General features: G+C 39.0%; 2 long non-coding RNA genes across 2 annotated transcripts in view; one reads left to right on the top strand and one right to left on the bottom strand.

Moving 5' to 3' along the window:
• The first annotated feature begins 2,488 nt into the window (after positions 1-2,488).
• Positions 2,489-24,941, top strand: LOC311433798. The gene is made up of 3 exons (XR_014690962.1): positions 2,489-2,630; positions 23,186-23,262; positions 23,651-24,941. It is a non-coding gene; the product is annotated as an uncharacterized lncRNA (long non-coding RNA).
• The window catches only part of LOC311433799, a 78,795-nt gene continuing 63,361 nt past the window's right edge, over positions 10,597-26,030 (bottom strand). The window contains exons 3-4 of the long non-coding RNA XR_014690963.1: positions 11,296-11,448; positions 10,597-11,151 (exon numbers count right to left, since the gene is read on the bottom strand). This is a non-coding gene — a long non-coding RNA (uncharacterized lncRNA). The remainder of the gene's footprint in view (positions 11,152-11,295; positions 11,449-26,030) is intronic.

Raw genomic sequence — 26,030 nt, 5'->3', positions numbered from 1 at the left:
AAGAGAATTATCTTTTGGACAGAAAACAACGTGAAAGAATGCTGTACCAAGATATTTTTTTTTCTGCTTATCTATATTTCTAAAATTCCATTTGACCATTCACTATAAGAGTCTGAACATGTTCATAACTGATTAAAATAATTAATATTTAATGCAAACATTTAAATTACATTCCATTTAATTTCCTGAAAAGAGGGGAGTGTAGGCTTGCAACAGACTGTTCTTTTATGTATTTATCTCTCTCTTCCATCTAGTGTTTGCTATCAAATGTCTCAGAAGGAGAATGTAGAAAAAAAAAGTGATGGGATAACCTGGCTGGAGACTAAACTTCTTATTAATATTGCCTTAGAGCATTTTGAAATGGAATATAATGTTGTAGAGTACCAGAAAGTTTTCTGCTCTTTGAGAAGTGTAAATATCACTGCATATGTGAAATAGAAGCTGCGGTAAAAGATGTTGAAGAGATCTCCAGTGTCATCAAGGCTGCAGATTGATTCATTGAGCTTCTTAGCCTGTATCCACCTGACCTCAAGTTCCCAGATAGCCCTTCATTTCCCTTCTGGATCTGTGAAATCATTTCTGCCTTCTTCTTCCCTTTCCCTGTATGCTTATTTGGGATAAGAAATAAATACTGCATTGTTCCAGATACAGTAATTCAAAAAAAAAAAAAAAAAAAAAGCCTTCCCAAACGAGATGACTGGAGACAATTTAACACTGCAGAGTGAGTGGCCTGACAGCATCAGAAAGTGTTATTACTAACTCTCTCTCTATTACTAATGATCTCCCTGGAAGACAGGCATTTCTGTGATGACCAGTGAAGTGTATTATCAGGATGGAATCAGAAAAAGGCAGCCTGTGTCTTCCATGCAGAAACTGGGGACTCCTTCCCAATCCCCACCTTCCCTTCACATTTGTCATTCCTTCTGTGCAAAGATAGATCACAATGGTGTGATGTGATACTAACAGGGAATAAAACAGAGTCTCTCCAAATGAAGGTTGGTGCTTTATTTTCACAGTGTGTCATTGAGAGCCCATTTCCTAAAAAGAAGCCCACAGCAGTAATGTCAATCGCCTTCTCAGTAATGAGTAAGAGCAAAAGAGAAAACACAAAGATAAAAATGATTTGTAAAATGTAAGAGCTATGTAAAAAAATCCAAGCCTACAGACCTTACCAAGCCAAACTCACACAGGGTAATAAAAGCCTTATAAAAGCCTTACCATATGCTGTAAACATCCTCCTTTTAACATTTGTAATGAATTATGAAAAAAATAATAATAAAATTGTATCGATCAAATGCTATTAACCATTTGCAAATTCTGTGGGTCAGAGAGGTTTCTCTGATTGACATTTTGGGCTTTGCAGTTTGTGGGTTCACCTTGTGGCGACACTTGGAGCAGCTAGCATCATCCGTCAACAGGGTGCGGTGCCAGGTTCTAAAGGTGCTCTGAGAGCAGCCAGCATTCAAGCACGCTGCCCTCTCATGCTGCCAGCAACCAGAGGAGTGGATCGGAGCCATCCCACTGGGGAGGATTGGGGTCACTGGCTCTGGCTGTGCCTGGATGACCTCCCAAGCCTACAGTGGCCTGGGATTTGAAAGGCTAGGGGTTACTGCATGTCATGTTTGTAGTATCATGGTAACTTAGCCAAGATTTAGCCACTCAGGCAGCAATTGCGGCAGAAACACTCATAGGAGGTCATTACACTTGTAATTTGCGAGGCTTTCAGTTCAGCTTTTGTTGGGGAATAAAAAGAAAAAAAAAAAAGAAAAAACATCTGTTGCCTTGAATATTACTAAACAAGATAAAAAACAGTGGTTGGTTAAAGATCACCCACAAGCATGGTTTATAAGATGGTTAGCAACACTGTGATATAGTTTCCATTCTAAGCTAACATTTAGTCCTGCCTGACACTGAAACAGCAAACCCCAGGAGATGAGGGTAGCCTGACACCTCTACTTTCCTTGTGGAGTACTTTGCTTTACCTCTGCTCATTAGCACAACCCTGAACAGCTTCTATTCTGCTGTTTATTGAGCTTGGAAGTGCTATCCTTATTGTTTTATGGCCTGAAATATAAAAGTATTCTCTGTCCAATCTATTTCCTCTTTTTTTTTTTTTTTTTTTCTCCATATGGAGTGGAGTGAGAGGTAGCAACCTGTTTACAGCCCCTCACTGCTCAGGATTAGTATTTCCAACTTATTTCATAAAAAATGACAGAACCTGCACCTGCAGAAAAATGTTGACAAACTGAATGGTAGGTGCCAAGAGCCACAGCTCTGAGTGGCATCACCTGGATCTGCCCCTGCTTGTTTGCAGACACCTGGCAGATGAAATTTAAGAAAACCCTTAAACTTGGAGCACACCAGGAGGTCACTGGAATACCTCCAGCTCCATGAGACTCTGATAAAAATAAAACCATGGGCCAGATCCTCTCCACCCTGCCAAGTAATGGAAGATATCTCTTTCATTAGGGTGCTCACCTGAGCAAACCTACCATGGTGACTCCTCCCCAAAAGCACCATCAGTGGAGGCCAGGAATGTAGGCCAGATCAGGACTCTACATCCCAGTGCGTCCTACACGCCTGCAGGACAGTGCAGGAGAAGTCTGCCCTATGCTTGGTCAGTCAGTCTGGTGAGTGGCTCCTAACATCATTCCTGATAATCCTCCCCTGTGGTCTATCATTTTTCCAATGTTTTGCATGTTGCAAAGTCATCCTCCAGTGGTAGTTTCAGTTTTATAATCTACTTCCCGCCTTTCCCACCATTTGTTGGGCATTGTCATCCACAAAAATGCTGGAAAAAAGAAGGTCACAGTAGGCAGGGTGGAAGATTCCCCTGCTACTGGTAGCAGGAGGCATAGTAAGAATCTTGGCTATAACTTCTTCAGTACAGGACCTCAGCAGAGGAATATTCTGATATAGGACTGTTTTTAGTAGCCCAAGAATAGTTTGGCATGTGAGTTCATAAACTGCTTCCACACTTTTTGGTGTTGCTGAGAAGAAACTAGAGATGCACATGTGCGTTGTGTGACTTGGAGCAGACGGGGGGCACTGTGCAAGGAAGCAGCGTTGGAGCTGGTGACTGCTGGAGCATGTTTGTTATGAGGCCAGAGTTGTTGTGTTGCTCTGCTTACAAGCTGCAAAAACAACCAACTGGCCTGTTATTACTGTTATTATTGGAGAGGTTCAAAATACGGGTCCATTTCAGAGCTTGAAAACATTAACAATCTCCATGATGTGCTTTGGTGTTCCTGGTGACCAAGAAAGACTGCTGAATCTCCATCCCTGGCAGCTCTGTGAACAGCTGGGATACCTCAGGAATTACATAAGTTGTTTTCTGGATAAGTGATTTGGGAGTCCTGTCACACTTTATATTCTGTGTTATCATAATAATTGTATTGCTTTTGAATGGCTGCTTGACCAGTAGATACGGACTGCTGAGATTTTTATTGTGGAGTCTGACTTTTTGGTCATTAATATGAGCTTGTTTAAATTTGAATCTAAACTGCAATATTCTATTAATTTCCACCTGAAGTTGTGCATGTGTAGTGTTTTCTAAGGCCCTATTTGCATTCACTAATTTTTCCAATCATCTTTTTTTTTTTTAATTGTAAAACATTTACATGCAGAAGCTGCATGTAAATGTAGAGTACTGGTTGTATCCTAGTAACAATATTATATAGAAATAAATCAGTGTAATCTATACTACTCTGTATCTAAGAATTTACAAAGAACACCTGGAACACAATAATATAATTTCAATTTTAATGAGGCTGTAACTCAAGGGACAGATAGTGAGAATAACTATAAACACAAGAGCAGAGCTTTAGTTTCCTGAATCTTAAAATAGATACATGTCTTTAATGAATGTTCTTCTGAATATATGTCAAATAAAAGGTGTGCTTGTTTTCATATTTCTTTCTCTGCCACATGCCTCATATCATTTTCTCATCCTCATTTGTTCTCCGGCTTTTGCCCTCCTTTTATGAGCTCCTCTCAAGCTCCCATATACTGGTTCAGAAAAGTTCACTCATAAAAATTTCAGTATTTATTTACTTTGAACAACATTCTTATTATACCCTCTCTGACTGTACTGTACATTTCTGATTCCTGAGTAGTACATGATGTTCAGAATGCCTGGGTGACAAAGTGCATACATTTATCTGGGATTACACATAGACACTCACACACCCACAAAACAATTTATAGGATTCTTTGAACTTATTCTGACATACCAAACTGCTGAAATATTTTACCTTTTTCTTGTTTATCATCATTATTTTAAACTAAATAAGTGTGATTGTGAATACCATGTTGCTTCTTATGTTCATTAGAATAATGTTTTGTAGTGAAATACTACCTTGCGTTATTGCATTTGCTCATTTAAGGAATTCAGTGAAGCTTTACTTGGTGATTCTCACTCTGATATTCAGCCCAGGGTACGTTACCTTGTTTTGTTCACTTACAAGTATGCTTTTTGTTTCTTCCAATATATACAAAAAGGATACTTTTGTATGGTGTATGATCCTGTATCGTATATGTAGTCCTAAGTGCATTTTGGGTTTCTTCAGGATGGTTGAAGAAGAAGCAAATATTGCATATATCTAATATATAAGGTGTTATATGTCATAACATTTATCACAGTATTCTATGCTGTTATTAAATTAATATTCTTATAATATTATATTTATTTTATTTCATAAATGGGGACATAATAAAAAAAGTGAATAAATACATAAATAAATCCCTCATAAATTCAATGTAGTTGTGTGTCTGCAGAGTACTGGTGAGATCCTCAGTCCCTGTTGCTCTCTTCTGTTGCACCAGAGATATTTTTATTTCCTTTTTTGTTTGTTTGTTTTGTTGTAGGTCCAAACTTTCTTATTGTAGGTTAGAAAGAATTCTGTACTTTGTGGTAAATGGCAGCAAGTGAGTTGAGGGCTCCTCTAAATGTTTACTGCCTGAGCAGGACTTGGTGAGAACTGGGATTTGCCTGTATCATACAGATCTCTTCTAGTCCCATATCTGTCACTGGGTCACACATCTACTCCAGTCTCCATTCAGCACCATTCTCTCCAGTTCTTGATTCAAAGACATGCAAGAGATAGTTAAGCTACTGATAAAGTTCAACAACTTTACATTACACATTTTATAACTTTTACCTTTTGTTATTTCAGGGTGTTTGAACCCCAGGCCTGAGGTCTGCATTGAAACAGACATAAATATATGATATTCCCTTTGATGCTAGATTCTTCTAGTTTTGTTTTTCATATGTTATTCTTTTGTGTGTGTGTGTATGTATTTTGTTAAATCTACTCTTTCTGTTCTCTTAAAATTCAAGTGTTTCTAGAAGGCATCTGATTCACTGTGGCATCACTTCAACATAATGTCAGTGTCACTTGTACACTATAGTCAATGTACATAGAATAGTCAGTTTTCGCAGGAAAAAAAAAAGGAATTAAAAAAAAAAAAAAAAAAAGGAGTAAAAGAGCCAGGAGAAAAATGAACTATCACCTCTGTCAGACTACCTGCCTGAGATGGAGAAGGTAGAAAAGGAATTCCAGGAGTTTTTTAAACCTAGCACAGCGGATACATCCCAATGAAAACACTTCATAATTCATTATGAAGGTCAGACCAGTTCGTCGTCTTAGGTCATAAATGTGATGCCACTTAAAAAATCCACCTGCCAGCAACAATGAGTAATTAAATTCCTTTCCCTAGCTTCCTTGTGTGGCCTCCCGCTCATGCACCAAGGCCTATCCATTCTCCCCTTCCATTTGCAAGGCAGTGAGTGCTTCCCCAGAGCCCGAGGCCACAAGAGCAGGCAGCAGCAGGTGGCTTGTGGTCAGAGACCAAAGGCCTGCACACTGCAGGGCATGGCAGAGGGGACCCAAATGACACAGTGGGATGCAGAAGCTGAGTCCCCTGACAGCTCCCCTCATCCATGTGCATCAGCCTTGGCAACGTGACAGCCAGTTATTTTGCAGCTAATTCGGTTAGCTCACTGCTGGCCTCCTGAACCTTGTCTCTTCCATATATCTTGGCTAACTGATGGGGATTTAAACAATATTTGACTTGGAGGTGCTACAAGGCAAATACACAAGCCATCAAAGACAAGTTTTATAATCATGGGTTAACATGAGTCTTTTGGCATTTGACTGAAAGAAAAAAATAATTTTAAAAGCCTTATGATTTTAAGTATGCAGAATGTCCTGGCCTTCTATCACTGTGAATCTGTTTTCCCATGTCAAAGGGGGAAAGTTTACCAGGGAGTAAAAAGCAGGTCCCGTGGGACTGCAATGTGCTACTGCAGTCATGCACAAAGCGAGTCGGCCAGGAAAGGGATGTCAGCCAAGAGCCTGAGTTCCACACTTCAAAGGACACCTCATGGGCAACAAGTTTATTTTCTTTTTAAGAAAGCAATCTGACAAACAATTTTCTGCATTGCTAATGGTGCTGCCTTGAAAGACTGTCCTATACAAGAGATGATATGTATCTCTTCTACACATGCTGAGCTGTCCCAAAAAGGGAGGTTACATCACATAACAAATTTAAAATGACCATATGCTCTACCTCATTACCAGGCCTAATAGGCAACAAATGAGAATCAAGTTAGTGGGACACTGTCTCCTGAGGAGAGGTCATCGCTTATCTGCATCTCATCTCTGAGCTATTTATAGGTATTTAATCACTCGAGCACTTAGGGCAAAGCCTTCTTGGAGAAATCTATTTTGGAGTGGGTTACCTCCACATGAGGTAGGTCTTATTTAACTTGGCAAACCTCAATAACAGCTCTGGAGATTACCTGTGGATGGGAAGAATGCCTACAGGGATGAAATGACAAACATACCCTACCAGCCCCAATGCCTCCCCCAAACCAGGGTCACAGAGCTTACAGCGAACTTTTTGAGCTGTTTCAGAGTGCTGTATCTGCTTGGATAACTGCTCTGAACTGCTGCTCTGCCTCATGATCGTTTTGCTAATCCCGATCCCAAGATCACATGTGAAAGAGTATTTTCACAGTGCATGGGCGGCAGGATGCAAGCAAGTCTGAGACTGAGTGACACAGTCTGCCCTCCTTATACAATTCTCAAACTGAGGTGAATGCACTGACTTTGGGAGGTAGAATAGAGTTTAGTGCCTAATGCAAAGCCAACACTTCCTGATGCAAAGCTAGCAGCGCAATCCCACCACAGTGGTCAGGGCTGCTGATATAGAAAGTGTCAGCCTCACAACAGAAGCTGTAATTAGCACCAGTTGGGCTGTGTCACCTCACAGCTAATCTCGGAATCTGATGTGGGTATGGGCATAAAAACCATGGATCTGAGGGCATATGTGCGCATGTGATCTTTATCACATTTATGTAGGACTTAGCTATACCTATAGCCACATTTCCTTCTTAGTCTTTTTCCTGCTGTTTGACAGGTGTAACCCACTGGCCAAGAAATAGGACTCTTTGTCCTATCTATTGCTTTTTACCTTGCCCCATCACTATAAAACTCTATTTAAATTGTCATTGCCCACACTTTTTCACCAGAGACCCTGTGACATGGCATTCAGTGTTCTAAGCCATTGTCTTACTCGGAAACCAGACTCTGTTTTTTTCAATAAAAGCAATTCACATGGGAGAATTAATTAATGTGAATTAATTAAATGATTAAATATGATTAAATGATTAAATATTTAAAAATGGATGGGCTTGAGAAAGCAAATCCCTTCACTGAGTAAAGCTCCAACTTTTTTTCTATTGTTGGGTTTTAAAGCTTGGAGAATCAATAAGTCCAACATTTGAACACATTCAGCTGCTGCTTTCATGACAATACCATGACCTGGTGACAGTTCTCCTTTGCAGTCTGAAGTGGAGAAGCCAGTGTGGGACAAACAGGTGATACATTCATTATGGTCTTGGAGCCAGGGAAAGCAGGGAAATGGGGATTTTGCAATCCAAAGGTTACTGCATGACAATTCAAGAAAGCACACATAGGGCAATTGTGGTGTTGCCTGAAACAACATCGCTTAAATTATTGGTAAAAGCCAATTCCTTTTCATTAGAATTTGCTTGTTTCTTTACATTCTATGCTAAGCAACAACCGCCCTCTGCTGCACTCCCAAAGTAGCAGGTTATCTGGCTTACAGGATGGGCTTCTAAGCTAAAACACATGCACTTACTTCCTAGCCCATGCAAACTCAGCTCACTTTCATCAGCTGAGTGCCAGCTAACACTCAGGCCTCATTATATCTTCATACCAGAAAGGTTACCACCTCAACAGCTGGTCTTGGATAGTACAGTGTGTTGCTTTGTGGTTGAAAACAGGTACTACAAAGGCCATTTTTCCTATTGATGGTTGATCTTACTCTACCCAGAGCCTTGGTTCAGCTGTTAACATTGTTTCCATAGTCTGACAAATGAAAATGAGTAGGCAGTAAAACACTGATATCTTCCAGTTTGGTAAACTCAATTGTTACTAAATATTTATCTTGTGTTATACAATACCCATCGGATATTATTTATTTATTTATTTATTTCATTTCAGAAAAGTCTTAGGCTATTAGTCCCATGTATTTAGGAAAGGGACATTTTATTTTCTCATCAGAGTACATTGGCAGAGCTACCTGGAGAAGACAGCAGACATATATTTCTAAGAGTATTTAAACTCTTATTTGTCTCAGTAATCCATTGCAGGTCCTCTTAACTGTTAAAACACAATAGATGGCTGCTGGCAGCAGGATTCTGCTCTTTAAAAGTCCCACACACCCTGCAATGGTAGTGATTCCCAAACTTAGCATAACTATTATCAATGCTTTCTGCAATGTGTGGAGCTAAGAGAACCTCCTCATGAACACAAAATAGGGGTTAGGGATGGGATGAGATATGGCTGGTAGGGAAATCTCCCAACTCCTCCTCCTCCAGTAGCAGAGCATGCCCAACTTGAAGCATAACTGCAGCCTTGCCTTAGCAATGTGTCAGGTTAGGTGGTCCTTAGGCTGTGTGGGTAGCTCATCTCCAGTGCACAGCAGCTGTGGGCTTGAGTCCCAAGTGAGAATCCCTGCAGAGACAGACTGCGCAATGCATGGAAGGAAACTTAACTGATTTATAGTGCATTATTTCCTGAAGAAGGAGTCTAGGGAACTTTCCCAGAGGGAAAAATATGAAGAGACCTCATCAAAGGCTCAGTTTTAACATTTTCATAGCTGAGCATGATTCACCATGTTTATGTCTCCACTTGGATGGGTGTGGGGTAAATGCTTACTAACTAGACAGAGGAAGCATTCAGCACACTATCTATCTTTCCATCTTTCTTTATCAGTAGACAGTTCATGTTAAAACAAAAATTTAACTTTCTTCCCTTAAAAAAGGGGGGAGGGGGGAGGAGAGTGATGCCACAGTGTTTGTTTTAAGCTGCAATCACATGTTTTGCTAGTGTTTCCAGGTGACCAGAAATGAATACAAGCCTAGTTAAATCTGAATGCCATAGCCTGAGCAGCAGCTTCCCTGAATGACCCTGTGATGTAATCTATTTGACTTGGGCAGCTTACGTAAAATCATCAAGTATGTTATATTTATAGCTTGATTAGTAGTAAATGCAGAACTGAGCATTATTCAGGCCAGTTATATTGTGAACTTCACTGTTATTATACTGTAAGTTTACAAGGTGAGTTTTCTAGAGCAGTTCTCCCTTCTCTTATTGAGAGTGCTCAAGAGGATGGAAGATGAATTATAATTTTTGTCTTGATGTAGAGCACAAAATAAGTAGTATCTTATTCCTCTGCTTTGTGGTAAATAATGCTTCTCTTTGCACTGAAGATGTTGTTCCTGAAGATAAGATTGCTTCATAGAGGAAGCACTGCTGCAGTACGTGCTTTAGTACTTGGTTTCCAGAGTTATCACTAGGGCAGAGGGAGCAGCATGCTATAATAAAAAGTATGATCCCCTAACTAAAGCAGAGAACTAGAATTACAAGTTAAGAGTGACATTCTTGCCTGTGTTGTAGCACCATATGAAGAAGGTTAAGTGAGATCCTTCTGTCCTTGTTTTGCATTTACAAAATCAAGTTTATAATCTTTCTTAACTTCACAATAATAAACTAGTGATGGCAACATATTTGGATAGCTAAAAGTGAGGCAATTACTTCTGAAGGGGAAATCAATGTTACTCAGTTTCACTGATATGCAGCATAACTGCTGGTGATGGAGCCCCTTAGCCCCTTGCATGGATGAGAATGTCTTAAAGGGGATCTTGGCCCATTCTGCTCTGTATCATGACAGCAATTCCTATCTATTGGTAAGGCATTGGAACATGTATTGTGACTTTGTTGTTGTTGTTGGGTTTTGTTTATTTGTTTGTTTTTGTCAATTAAGGGTTCCAAGTGAGAACTGGAAGTGATTTGTAGACTTCTCTGAGCGTGCTGGTAATGACAAATTCAAAGGGAGAAGTTGAAAGATATTTCTTTTGCAGAGAGAGGAGGGGCTGTTCTTCCAGACAGCAGAAACACCACTGACCTGGTGAAGGACACTCTGAAGATCCCATACAGGCTTCTTGACCTTATCGTAAACTGAAATGCTTCCTCTGAGGAGAAACACATTAGTAGGATTCTGCTTTTCAAGTCACTCATTTCTTCTCAGATGCTCAAATCACAGGGTTTTACATCAGCATTGCTTTGTGCAAGAAGGGCCTCTTAGTTCCACTTGCCAAATTTTGTATTCTTTGGCATTCTCTTCTATGTTGGTCATCAAGTTGAAGCAAACCAGGATTCACTTCCTATCTGTATTTCTTTTTGTTAGAAATATACCAGGTATCTGTGGCTAAAGGGCTACTGAAATGTGAATGAGGACACATTCTAAACTTCTCTGTGAGAAAGGAGACATACAAAAGGAAACCAGATATATTCAGAATACCTCACCTTTATTCCCAAAAGAAAGTTGGAATGAATGTCCCTAGATGTACCAGGTTGACATTCCTCTGCAGCCAATTTAGAGTAATGCCATCTTTAAAGGGTCATTTGGGGGTTATTTATCAAGAGTAGAATATGAGACCTTACTACCTCATCTCTACTAGTCACCTCAAAATAGTGCCTCACTGGGCCAATCATCCAGAATTGCTCAGAATTTCTTCAAACATTAAGAAAGCCACACTCAGCCCATCCTGGTAGATATCTGTCAAATAGAGAAAGTGAACAGGTTTTCTTTTGCGAAGTCGGTGGCCTGTGTAAGTGGGTATTTCAGCAAGAAATTTCATGGAGAATGGTCTGGGGTTTTACAAACCTAGTTGAAGGAGACCAACAAAGAGCGTGAGCTGACCTGTTTGTTATTCTGGAGATAGGTGCTCCCTCGTGACTTCCTGGAGGGCATTATTAATGTTGCATGACTTGAGCACTTTGATCCAGCAGAAGAAGGCCTCGGAGCTGACAACAGCTGCCTCTAATCTTCCATCAGGGCTTCTCCAGGCTTTGGCTGTGGAGAAAGGAAAATGAAGTCAATGAGGGTGGGGAAGCAGCTAATTTACACTGGTCTCCAAAGCGTTGCTAAGCACTGATGTTTTAACACCTGGGATACCTGGCTGGGAACACATGCATGCTGACGCCTCACCTGTCCTTTTTGCTTAGCCTTGTGTCAGTGAGAAAGTGTGCTCTGCTTCCTGAGAAAAGGCTGGCTGTTCCTGGCGCAGGGACAAGTGACTCAGACATGACTCACCTGTGCAGGAGGGCCTGCCAGCAGTGCTGGCACTGTCCTTGGTGGGGGTAGAAGCTCTCCCTGCAGCTTGGGCATGGGGAACCACAGCCAGCTTTGCTCAAGTGCTGCAGTGTGGTTCTCCAACAACATGAACCTTCTAGAGCAAAGGAAGCCTAAAGGCTATGGGGGATGGCAACAAGATGTCACAGATCTAAGCAGACAAGATGCCTTGTCCTGGTTTTCCTTCAGCTCAGCAGGGCCACCAATTCTGCAGGCTGGCTGGTTTTATCCTTAAAATAGTTTTTCTTGCTCTGCTTTGTTTGCCATGGCAGACAGTGCCACAGCCCTCGCATCCATCATGACCAGAGGGAGACAGCTCCAGCTTCCCTGTGCAGCCCAGGGTGGGGCTGAGGAGATGAAAAATGATGTTCCCCACAGCAGCAGTCACAGCAGCTTCATCAGCATTCATCACCATTGCCTTCCCTGCAAAAGACACCCAGCACAGGCCTTTCATGAAGCAGATCAAATGAACCAGGGCTGTTCTCCTAGGACCAAGCTAAATACGTTTACATGGGCTGGCATTTAATTCATTGAGTAGTCCCTGTAGCTACTATGAACTGTTCAAAGAATAAACCATTACTCTTTGTAAGAGTTTCAGGCCTTGGCTGTTCCTGGAACAGGCTGTTGTGGTAGGTCCTTTTTCTCTGAGGTTAAAGGATTGTTTTTCCTCTCTTCATGGATTTGCTGATTTTCTGATCTCTACTTGTCTGTCTTCATGGAGAATGTAAAATATCTAGAGACAACAATTAGATTAGAAACTGCCAATCATCCAAGGAGTGCAGATGTAAGTAAATCCTACACACTGATGTGAGATCAAGAATTATTAATATTCTTGCTTCAGATGGGATAACTGACAACTAGAGAGATGAACTGATTTTCCTGATGTCACATGAGGAATCCTTGCCACTACTGGGAAAACAAGAATTTAGCCAAGTGAAAGCTGTAGACGTGCTTTCCTGCTTGGGATGCTGAGGGCCATGCTCACATGGTTAATATATGATCCCAGAGGAGGAAAGATTAAAGATAGCCTCTCTGTTGACCAAAGATGTCATCAGCTGATCTAAGGCTACAGTAGGTCATGTGAGGCAGTAGCACTGCGTGCTGCTCTGCATGTTATCTTTGTGATACCAGCACATCCCCCTGCGTGCTGCAAGTTGTCCCTTTGGTGTGTCACTTGTCCCTGGGCTAAAGTGGCTGCCTGCTCCCCAGAACTGGTGTGATAAGTGGTTCACTCCATGGTGCTGCCCGGGGCTGGTAAGGAGACTAACATATGGTAGAGTGACTCTTCACAGAAGCATCTTTGTTTTGCCTCTTTTCATTGTTCTCCACTTTCTGTGAATGTTGTATGTTGTCTTGTGCTAAGTCAAATTTTAATTTCAGGTGTAAAAAAGAAAAATCTTGTGCCAAATTCCTCTTGTAGGGATGTTGCTAGCCTCAGTGGTATTTCATAAGGGTAGAGTTTGGCTCCTGATCTTAGAGATCAAGGGGTCTAGATCTTGGACTTGAGTCTCTGCCAGACCAGCTTGACAGTTTGTTTCAGTGAAAGATGTGGAGGATATGGGAAAGGAAGCACACGCTGTTTATCTGTATTTGAGAGATCCTATGGTTACAGAAGCACATTGGTAGCTTAAAGAAACACTGGAGGAGCATTATTTGTCAAACAAGATAAAAAAGATGAATGATAAACTAGATGATGTGTATGATACAGCATGCAGTTAGCAGTGGTGTTATATCAGAACAGGACTTGCAACAAGCAAGGCTCTCCTGAGATGAATATGCACTATCATGAAGAAGATTATTCTGCCTAGTTATTAGCAAGTTGTGATAGCAGTGTCATTCAGCCATGGCTCAATGGCTGCTACAGGACATTCAAGTGCAGAGGCATACAAATAAGATATCATTGGATCAAAAGAGTAAAGAGCTTTAAAGGAAGAAAAACATATATGAAATTATGTATTTAGGTAAAAAGTGTAAAAGAAAAATAAATACTCCACAACAGTCTTTCTTCTACTTTTGGTACAGCTCTGATGGTGGTCTATGAAAGGCTTCAAGTCACAGCTGCATGAAGACTCAGATACCTGACTGGTACTGTTGGCCATTAAATCTAAAATTGCATCCTCAAAACATGTTGTTGCTGTTCTTAGCCTTGTAAAGAGGAAGTCCTTTGGCCCTTACGCTTCCATCTGTAACACCACTTGGCTGTCCAAGCTTACTGTATGTGCAATGCAGTCATAGGTAAAAGATCTCCAGCCTGGCTTCAGATGATTGACACACACACATGCCACATCATGGTGCTGTGCAGAACTACCAGCCCAGATCCTAGAAGCTGCAAAGGGCTTGCTGGCATGATATTGCAGGCAGACAAAATTGCCAGGGCATGCTGCTGCACCATCAAGGTTAGTAACCTGTAGATGGTCCAGAAAATTGTGCCAGATAGTTTAGACATATGCAACCTATGCGTCTGCTGTGGGCACTGAGCAGAGCTTACAACAGCTTTTGCAGTTCTGTGCAGCTGGGTGCCCATCTCAACCCCATGAAGAAGGGCTTTCACAAGCAAAATGAATCTTTCCTGCCTTTGCTTGTCCATGAGATCTTAACTAGTAAAAATTTCCTGAAAATTATTACCAGATTAGGCTGCAGGCAAAACAAGGAAGACAGTGACTATTTCCACCTGTTGAGAAATTCCTTAATGCTGAAAGCCTCCACTCATTAGGATGAGCAATCTTCAAGTCTTGTCTTGGTGGAAAGGATCCTGGACTTTATCCAGCCTCCAGACAATTGCCTCAAGTACAAAGTGGCAATGTGTTCTGGGGCAGGGCTCCCCAGCTCCCCTGTGAAAAGCTGTGCAGCTTCTCAGGTGTAATTAAACATGCATCTATCCAGGGAGAGAATGAAAATGTACATGCTTGGAGCTGAAAATGCATCTCAAAATATTTTGGATTTAATCTCTGTGCCAGAAACTCTTTCTAAGTCTTGATAGTGGATTTGCCACTAAAGACTATTTGGTTTAATGTTTAAGATTCCTCCTGGTATATACAGAAAGCACAGAAAAGCTCCTTTATCAGACTTCCGTTCCCATGTAATTTTGAATACCTTGGATTGGGAGATGGTATAAAGGGTACTTTCAAATCCATAATTATGGATTTGCCTAACTTAATTATATGAGAAATTCTCAAATGAAGGAAAGGAAAACTGATCTTGTGACTGAAACACAGGGCTGGAATTCATGAGGTTGGTTCTCTATTCAGCTGTTCCCTGGACTTCCTGCCTGACCCTGGGCAAATCACAATCTCTCCATGCCAAAGTTTCCTCCTCTGTAATGTGCAGATAAGGGTACCTACTTCACAGGATTTTTGTGAAGATAAATCCATTATAATATTCTCATGTTTTCAGGATTCTTTTTTTTTTTTTTTTTTTTCCTCTGAGTTTTGCATTCCTATTGGAAACACCAAGAATTATTTTAATTATTATTGCTAACAGTAATGATGAATGATTCAGTTTGGAATGTACTTGCTCTCACATGTTTGTTTATAACTCTGGAGTATAATAAATAATTCTGTAGATGCAATCTCTTCATCTTTTCCCCAGCCCTCTGCTCACCCTACATGAACCTGCAGTAACACTGGCAGTCCTAGACCAGAGCTTCAGGGTTAGCTTGGCCTGCCACATTCCCTCATGCTGTTTATTATCAGTAGGATCATCTCTAAGCCTAGCCTCCCTCAGCACAGTACTACCGTGCTGTGCTTCCCAGGCAGCAGTGTTTGAGAGGAAAGACAGGAACATGTCTCTCCAGCAGGTCAGCGGTGGCCTACACGGCTCCATAAGGAACCCTTTTGCTCCAAGTCTTACAGTGATCCTACATCAATGATGGTGGCTTTGTCATTTCATGTTTCTGCAAGTGTGAAAAGTATTGCTCTCAGCATACTTCTGTGGTCATGTGTCCTGATGGTCCCTCCCTTTCCTATTATATCACTCATAATTTTATGTTTTCTCCTTCTCTTTGTTTTCTCCTGTCACTCTCCCCTGTGATGTCCCAAATTACGTGGTTCATTGCTTAATTTTTCCCTTACTCTGGTGTATCATCTATCTTTTCTCTCTTCAATTTAGCGACACAGGCAGATTTTAACTCAGAAACCTGAGATTATAAGATTTTGGACTCAGAAACCTGAGATTATAAGGAATCTAAACATACTTCAAAATGTGCACATATCTTGGGTGTCTATCACCACATAAAATTAACATTTTTTAATTATTATATCATCTTTTCACTGGTCTCACAGTCTGCCACTTGATTAGTTTTGCTACCTGTTATTAATTGCTCTCATTTAAAACCCTATTTAAAACCAGGGCCCAGTTTTGTAAAAAAGTATACAACTATCGCAGTGTTTACAGCCATCCATAGTCTAGTGGTCGAATCCACCAGGCATGACTGCATCACTGCAAACACAAGCTCTGGTCCTCATTGTGTCCCTGCCTTGAAAGATCCCGGGGAAATGTGTCATGACAGTAAGTTGAGAAAGACAAGCTGCCAATTTTCCCTTTAAAGGCTCTTGCAAATTATGATGGGGACAATCCAGTTGCAAATTGGTTCTTTTTGAAAGAAGTGCACATGAACACATGTTCACTCTGCTCTAATATGGCATGAAGGTGCACCTAGTGGGTATCATGTAGCATAGAGTGGGCATGTCACAAGATATGAGGGACACCAGGGTCCACAGACACTGACGTGTCCCACTAGCACAGAAGTGTGTAGAGGAACATGGGAGTCATATTTCCTATGCCACTCACTTTGACTACTACATAAGAGAACTCACTGTCAAATAATTTTATTCTTCTTGGTACTTGATGAGGTTTTTCTTGTAGAGCTTTCTTAGGATGCCTGCGAGAAGAGGTGAATTATGAAGGCTGTAGCCCTCTGAAGCAGAGACAACATGACCTAGTGAGAGTTAGCCTTCTCATTTTCTCTCATTAACATGGTGCCTGGAGAAAAACAGAAATCTCTACAAAGTATGTGTGCCATGCTTTTTTTTTTTTTTTTTTTTTTTTTTTTTTTAATATATATAACATTTTCTACAATTTTTTCAGTGCTGAACAAGACACCATGGAGATTGGTGTTTATTTATTTATGGTTGGTTGGTTGTTTTTTTTTGTTTGTTTTGTTTGTTTGTTTGTTTCTTGAGGAAATTAGGTTTCCCAGCCTTCTGTTTGAGCTGTTTAGTTATACTCATCACTATATTTTCACCCAAATCCTTCAGTTGTTCATTTTTGTTTTTCTGCTACTGTGTCAGCTGCTTTTAATTTCACCTCCCAACTAAAATAATAACCTGTCCTTGAAGACCAAATCTTGGTAAATAGTTGTGAATATTTTTGTTGTCTCAATCTGTCCTACAGCAAGTCTAGGCTTCATCTTGACTTGTCTACTTGGAAAATCCTAGAGTTGAGCTGTTATTTTGTGGCCCTTTTTAAACAGCAATGTCAGCCACATTTGTTTGTTCTCTCAGTTAGCATGACTTTGTGAATCTGACAATACTTACAAGCTAAGCAGAGACCATAGGGCAGAGAGTGTCTTCATGTTACCCCAGTACATATGCCCCAAAAAAGATCTGCATGTTCTGGCCAGCTCAACATCTTGGCTCCCCTTTCAAGATGCATCATAGATGGATTAAGCTTTCTCCCTCTTTTATGTAGCAGTAAGGGAGCAAAGATGTTTTTCAGAGCTTGTTTCAGAAGATCTCTCCTTCATTAAAGGAGCTATCTTCCTTGAACTAGCTTGATCCAGATCAATGATTTTAGGTAACTAAGTGTCCTGAAGGAGCTGCACTATATATTTTCTCTCCCTTAGTTCCATATGCATATAAATATGAAGTTTTTTTTTTTTTTTTTTTTTTTTTAAGTAGCTAGTCAAATAAACAAAGCTTCATTTATTTAAGATTAAGAAATTTCTTAAGTGCAGCTTAGTTATTAAGTAGAAAATTTTGCTTAGACCTTAAATGTATAAAAATGTTTGAATACTTTTATACTGAATAAAGGCAAATATATGCACTAGTAGAGTGCATATAGAGTGCAAGATACCAGCATATCTTTGAAAACAGGAAAATTTAAGTGCTAACAATGGAAAGCATTAATATTGTACATTTATAACTGTAAAAGAAAAATATAGCCATAGTATTCATAATCGGCATGAAAGTAAGCACCCAATACTATAACATAGAGAAGAAACAAATTTTTCAAAAAATGTTTGGAAAGTATAGTTAGCACAACTCACTCGTAAGGTCTGATAGTAGAACTGGTATAATTTCAAACTTTCTAGTAGGTACCATGTACCTAGTTTACTTGTAAAGTACAATATTTTATCATTATAGGTAAAACAGCTTTTCCTTTATAGCTGGAAGCAAAACTAGACATTGTATATACAAATACAATATTTATTAGACACTTTATGTACTAAAATAACCTTTATAATGCCTACATAACACAAGTTTTTCTTTGTAACTTTTCTAACCAGGATCAGATCTGGATATTCTGATCTTAATTTCTGTTCTGATCTTTATGTACTTCATCTGCAATACTGAAGACTTGAAACACGTTTCCCACACTTTTCTCCACAACATGTTTTATTTTTGGTTGTTGTTTGTTTGTTTATTTTATTTTATTTTATTTTATTTTTATATATTATTATTTTTTTCATATCAGGCATTCAGATGTCATTCCCTGAAGAAAAATCCCTCAAAACAGCAAGTCATCTAATCTGGGATTCACATCATAACTGCTGCTACTGTGTAAATGACTGTTTTGAAACATCTTGGCAGCATGTGACACTGTCATCAAAACCCAGCAAGCCTCAGCCACACAAATAGTGCCATTTCAGCATCTTAGTCTATAATAATTTGTCATGCCCTTCAGAAAAACAGAAGTCGTATTTTGAGAGTTTACACCCTATTCACAGAGGCGGTGAGTTTGTACCTCTTTCTCCTTAAGAGTACAGTATAAACACTGTATAAGAAGACTTTGAGAAAGTTCTATACAGTTTAAGCAGCAAGGAATTCAGGCAACAAACAGCAAGGTCCTGAGTTCAGCAGTAGTAACAATGATAATAAAAATATATATTTGTTTTCACATAATTTAATTTTATAGTTTAATTCTGCAGTTATGCATGTGAATTTGTGGTAGGTCCAACAGCACAAAACAAACTCAGTTTAATTAAGACATATTAACACAGCAAGATCCCACTGTATAATTACACTAAGGCCTTGATAAGTAGCCAAATGAACCTGTTGCCCTTTCCCACGTCCTTCTTTGGTGACCATCATTTGTTGTGCAATTGCAGTTTTGCAAGGTAAGTGCCGTAGGCATACCCTCAGTGTTGTTCCTCAGGTGTACAGCTGACTGATAGGCACTCTGTGTAGGTGACAGAAGAATACTTTGACAGTTGATGCAAAGGGCAATTTATTGTATTCATTTCAGGACACTGACTACTTTTTTTTTTGTTTGTTTGTTAAATGCCTACATAAGGCAACTGAACTGAACAGTCCATATAGAGGTTCTCATCATTTTCCTTCATTCATTGAGTAGATTTTACTGCAGAGTATTGGATACAATTATCTGGAGTATGCATCACCCTAGCTGTTAATTTCACTTAAAATATTTTTGGATACTAAGAATGCTGTTATTGTTACAGTTCTCTTATTGTTGTTTTCTTTTTTTTTTGGAGCAAGCAAATCTGAGGAAAGTTTTAAAAATATTGAAGTAAGGAATGAATTCTTTTACAGCCACTGTTTGAAAAGCTAAATTCAAGATTTAGATACAAAAGACACAAACTCCTGTTTGTAACGCAAGCTGTCAGAGCTGTAACTTCAAGGGGACAGTTATTTGCTCCTAGATTTCACATGGTGGGCTCAGCAAATTATAATTTGATCCACACAAATAGAGGCAAAGCTGTAAGGTACTGAAAGCTGTAAGGTAGTGACTTTTGCTGTGATCTCCTAATGCTGAGGAACACTAATAAAGAAAAAGTTAGTTTTCTTTCTTTAGTTTCTCACTTTAACTACTTTTTTGAACGGTGTCTAAATCTTCATGATACTGTGCTGAAGACTATTACAAGCTTTGTATACAACATCTATTTTTGGCTGATCTTCACAGTCTTTTAGCCCTAGGTGACATGAAGATCCTGTCTTGCATAACCACTTTTTCTGAAGAGTTCAAGGATAGGTTTTTGGGATCTTACCAACCCCAGTCCTGAAGCCAGACTTTCCAGGTGCCAAAATGAAGGTCAGCAGTTAAAAGCCTACTCAAGCAAATAATAAAACCATCCTGAACTTGAATAAATCTAAAATTTTTCATCAATTTTTTTTCCTCAGTTCAGATGTAAGCTTCCTCCCAGAGACAGCTACATCTAGATTTTCCAGTTAACTTAGCTCCTACTGTGGGTTAAAAACTTCTGAAATTATTTTCCACAGTTCCTTTGTAATGAAGGCATAGTCACAAGTTTGCCATTTCCCTTGTTGATACATGCCCTAGTGCTTTATGCAGTTTGACAAGAATATTACATTTTGCTATCTGGCAACTTCAGTTTTTATAATTTAACATTATACTGCATTGCAATTCATTTTTAAATATCATTTTAGTACAAAAGAATTAAAGGTATAAATGTCTGAAACTTTAGAGAAAGACAAAATACTTGTTCCGTTCTCAAAGGGAAATTATAATCTGAAATAAAGAACAGTGGGTATTCCACAAATCATTTTACAAATCTACATTCTCATCAATATCAAAGTGTGCTGCTTCTTGATTTTGAACAGTTTACCTCATGATGATGTAAAGGGGATTATAAAAGACTGCATTCTCTGAACATGACTGATAAGGCAGAAAACTTTTTGAATTATTTGACAGAACATGTCTAAACATTTAGAGATTTAGCCCTATATCCTCATAGTCTCTTTTTTAGAGAGTATTACAATTCCCAAGCTAAATGTAATTTTGTGGCAGAGCTTTCTCAATCTCTTCTGTCAAAGCTGCCCTGTTTTGTATCCTGCACATCAGTGCTCTTTGGAACCATTTTGAGGACAAGGGGACTCTCCAGAGTATGCTGGTTTTTGGCTGGTTTGCTGGTTTTTGGCTTTTGAATCAGACCACATCTGAACTTACTGACCCGGCTGCAGCCAGGAGGTCCACTGCCAGGCTATTCACTCAAGGACATTATGAAAGTTTTGGACATGGTGCAAACTTTCTTCAGCTTCCTATGCTAGAAGAATTATGGATATAATTAACAAGGTGGGATTTTTGCTTTGCCTTCAGTGGTAAGGTGCTGGAGGGACAAGCAACCAGAATGGTGTTTGTTGTACCATGTAATCAGACTGGTGGTGGGGTCTGATCCACCTGAAGCATTATTTTTTTTCCTTCACTGTGCCTGTGAACACTCACATTGATATTTCATGGCATCTTCCATGTAATGTGTAAAGGATCTAAAACAGAGCAAAATGTTTGCCCTAAGCACTGGAAAAACAAGGCCTAAGCTCTGAAAGAACTGTATTGCCAAGAGACAGTTTCCTCTGCTTTGGTGATAGAATGTCAATGCTCATGTAAGATTTAAGGTGGCACTTCAGTGTGCTGGTTGTTGATTCACTAGTTGATTTTAAAAATACATAAAGTTCAAGAGGGTTGTAAGCTCACGGTAAGCAGAAACTCATTGACCAAGTCTTCAAAGGACATGCTTACAGTCTTCTTCTTTTTTTAGTAGCAGTCACCTGTGGCAGTCAAGTTCAGAGCTATGACCTCTTTCCATAATTTGGAATCCATGATACATATATGCTGAGCTGCATTGGCAGATGCAGTACTTTCTAGCTGGTAGCTGTCCTAACAGAAACATTTGTAGTAGAACTCTGTGTTTACATGTTGATACGTGCATGTAGGTTTTTTAATACAACAAAGTTTTGAGAGAATAATATTGTCTGAAACAACAGTATAGACTATGAACCATGAACATAATACTAACAAGAAATAGATTATTTACTTGTTGTATGTTATAAAAAGCTAGAATGGCCATCGCAATTTAAAGGATGATATAACTTTCTCTTATGTATTCTTCTTCATACTTCTTCATAGTTCTTCGTACTCATCCTGAGCAAAATCTCTGGAAGAGTTCTGTGCAGATACATGAAAGCTCTGAAACTATATTAGTACTAATTAAAAATATCTATGAAAATCTGTTGAACTTTGCAATAGGTAGTTACATGTTGTAACAAGTCTGTATGAAGTTTGTTGCCTCATTTCACCTATGCATATCACTATTAATGTAGAAAGATGACAAGTTTTAGCAATGCTCATGAAATTCATTTGGGGATGTACTACAGTATCCCCAGGTAAAATTAACACCTGTCTTGACACCTGTCAACAACTGGAAGGCCACACAGCTATTATTGTTGTATATGAACTGACTGGAGAGGATGCTTAGTAGGTTGCTGAAGAATACACTCAGTAAGGCTGGCACTGATTTTGAGCTTGCTCTAGGTATGTTCAGGAATCTGTTTGTCTGTTGTGGCTCAATCCCTTTTTGCTGAGTAGAAAAGGTAGTTTCTCCACATCAGCTAATCTGGACCTGTGATAAAATATTGACCCAATTTTCTACAAGTGCTTGTAGTTTATGCAGCTTGGGCAATTGACTGTACATTGACAATGTGAGCTTGACCCTGAGGGTCCTGAAAGCAAATTTTCAACCAGTGTTGAAGTTGTTGTGTTATTTCAGTAACAGAGCTCATTGCAGCTTTATGTTTAGCTGTAGGATAATGGGAGAAAGGTCTACACTCAGAACATTTCCTCATCCTGTTCTGCAGAGACTGGGAATGAATTACAAGAGACTTGAACTCACAGTATTGTGTTTGTGTTAGTCTTCTACATTGGTTTGCCTCTATTGTCTAATTAGGCTGTGAGCTCTTTCAAGTAAAAGGTGCTTTTTGCTCAGTGTCTGAATAGTACATTAGGGTCCCAGACCTGACTGATGCCTCTGGATGCTTTTAAAATCCCAGTGAATATATTCATTGATATCTTTTGCATGTTAACTGTGTTCCTTGGACTTGCTTGCCTAGGTAAGGCACATGGTTCTTTTACTGCTCCCTAACTGGATAAATATACTCAAGTAAATATACTCATTGGCCAGAGCAAATTAATTTCAGATGCAAGAAATATTCAAGGGTCTCTGCTGACCTGTTGGATTTTTTGTTTTGCTCAGCAATGTGCTTTTCAATAGCCAATTTGTTTAAATAGAGATAATGCAGAAAGAAGGGAGAAAAGGTGTAATTAGGCTGGTAAAACAGGCTTTTCTCTGGAAAGTAAGCTCTTTTTATCTAGCAAGAAGGTTTGAAAAGCTTGATTCTCTGATATCCTGTATCTTGTGATACTGTTAACACTAAAGTAAATATCTTTTTTCTAAGCTGGTAATTTTTTCCATCCGTTTTGCATTCAGGAAAATACTGATTCAAGGAGCCAGGAAAAAGTTATCCTAAAAGAGCATTCATAAGAGAAAATAATATGACTGAAAAGGTAGGATAAAGGGACAAAATGTACTCACTCACATAATTAATTCCACTCACAGCTGAAAGATTATGTTTCATAATCATGTTATTTAGTGACCCCAGTCAATGTACAGTATTTCTAAACCATGGCTAGGTAAATGTCACTGCTCTCCACACATCTTTTAACCCATGATGTAAGAATAAAATGGGCACTGTGTATAGGGCAAGCATACTCTTCCATTAAAATTATGCCATCAGAAGTGCATCTATAGAAATTTATTTTGCCAATAACTAATCCATTTACTTAAACTTCTTAAAGCCTATGAACAGACATTTTCAAAAAGTCAGAAAATTAGGGAGAGTTCTGGCAAGAAAACAGCCAATATTTCCATAGTTAATCTTGTTTTTCTTTTCAGGCAATGAAGAGGGCTTGGGAAAACTCTCCTGCTTTGAAATTACAGCTGTGTCACAGAAATGATGAGCACAGGAAATAGTTGCCTTATAACTGCTGGGGTCCCAGTTGACTTCAGTGACGTTTGCTGCAGCTTAAGTATGTGCATCAGGAACAGCAGAGGAATGTTCTGAAAAACAGTGCTCTTTAGGCCAGCAATGAGTTTTCTGTGCCTGATTCTGGCTTTCTATGAAGAGTCTGTTTGGAGAAATAATTAATTTTAGAGGAGCTCCTTTACCACTGCCTTACTCTTGCCAAAGAAAAATATCTAAAATGAGAGACACTTTCTATTGTCTTTGTCAAAGAGGAATATGAAATACTTATATCCCTTCCCAGTTAATTAGGTAATTATATTGTTTCTTGTCAAAAGAACTTCAAGTGATTAAACTGTTGAAAGTGGTAACGTCAATTATAGGAAGCCTTCAGGGACCACACTATAGCCACAATACTAATAAATAACAATTATTATCATTGTACTAGATAACATAGAGGCATGTTATTTCTGAGTTGTCCTAATGACTGCATAACTTGATAAGAAGAATACCATTGTTGGCAGGTAAAAAACACTTGATATTTTACTAGGTCAAATTTAAATTATTCTTTTTGAAAAGGTTTTGTAGACAAAGCAATCCAGTTTACAGGTGTGACAATTTTGAATGCTTCTTACTAGGAAAATGAATGTTCTGTGAATCAAGATGTGAGAATCACACAGGCTAAAGGAGTAACGACATTTCAATAAAAAATTACAAGTGATTCATGTACCATTAGCTCCTGTCAGAACTGACAGGAGCAAACAAAGTGGTGATGTGCACAGTTTTCATTATAACTTCATAGTTCATTGTTAAGTCTACAATGAAAGTAAGGTCATATAAAACAGAGTAATAAAATAGACAGATATCTGTAAAGATCAGAGTATATGTATGTGCATATCTTTATTTTTCTACTTTGTTACTCTTTAAGATTTAAGATGTTAAGAAGTTAGGTCATTATTATCAATTCAAACATTGCAATCTCTTTTTTACTGTTACTCCTTTTATTTTTGTATTTTGCTAACACTATAGTTAAATCCAAATCCCATTTTAAACATTCCACAAATAGACGGAATAAAATAATCACTTCTGAGGAATCTTAATGGACAGCTTGTGAAGCATATTGGGCAAATATAAAACAAATATCACTAGTATCTATCTTGCAAATTGTTTTAATGCAAGTTTTATTTTCTTAAGAATCCTTTAAGTACCAAGCTAGCTATTGATATTTACGTGTGACAGTCCTTTCATTTCGAAATTTTGTAGGTGTTTTTTTTTTTTTGGTTGATTGCTTTTTGTTTGGTTGGTTTTGGTTTTGTTTGTTTGTTTGTTTGTTTGTTTTCCCAACTGCTCCAGTCTGTTTATTTGGTAGTATGAATTCATCCTCCTGGCAACATGCTTTAGAGATGGGGGCCTTGAATGAGTAGCGAAGAGAACCTGCAGGACTCCTCTATCACTCTGAAGTTCAGTGTTTCTCTGTGATAATGATGTAAAGGAATTTTAATTGACAGTTGTGTAACAGTTTGCCAGCAAAAGAGAAAATCACTTGAAAGCTTTCTCATGACTCTGAACTCAGTTTCATGTCAATACTTTTTATTTCAAAATATCCCAACCTTCCAGATGAGAAAGTTGTCACAGAACAAAAATGGTGTCTTGTCTTTGAGGGTGCTTTCACAAACAGTTTCATCTTTGATTTTTATTATTATTGTTATTTTATTTTTTATTTTACCTTAACAAAGCTAGTTAATGGTTTGTGGGTGGAAATGAAAATGTAAGTGATATAGTGGGAAATAGAGAAAATGGCAGGTCCTTACTTCTTCAAACATGCACACAGAAATGCTGCACTTCACAAACACTCCATAATTATGGAGAGATTTTGTAACACAGAAATAAACCCTTTAATTATATGTAGTGCTGGCTGCAGATAATGATGGGGATTTAGCTGGGAATGGATTAAAGAGACGTGAACATATTTTTCATTCTGGCACTGGTTATTTTTCCCTGCCAAACCATTAGGATGAAGTAGGAGGGACACATGGAAAAAGAACCCTCTCAGCATCCATCTTCAGAGTTGGGCAGAGACCAGCTCTGTATCAGTCCTCTTCCCTCCCCTCTAAATGTCTTTCTCACATGACTTCTGCAGGGTGCATGTGCAGCTTGGTTTTTAGCTTTTTGTTGTAAGGCTTACCTTAACTTGCTCAGAGCAGGACTACACTATGAACAGGATCAAATGTTGGTTGTCACTTAATCCCTGCTACCAGTGTGGTGCTTCCATTGCAAGCGGAAGACCTGATGAGGAATAATAATAATAATAAC

Source organism: Aythya ferina (genome assembly GCF_964211825.1).
Source record: "Aythya ferina genome assembly, chromosome: 3".
Classification (NCBI taxonomy): Eukaryota; Metazoa; Chordata; class Aves; order Anseriformes; family Anatidae; genus Aythya; species Aythya ferina.
Note: the sequence above shows the minus strand (reverse complement) of the source record. Positions and strands in the feature narration are given on the sequence as shown.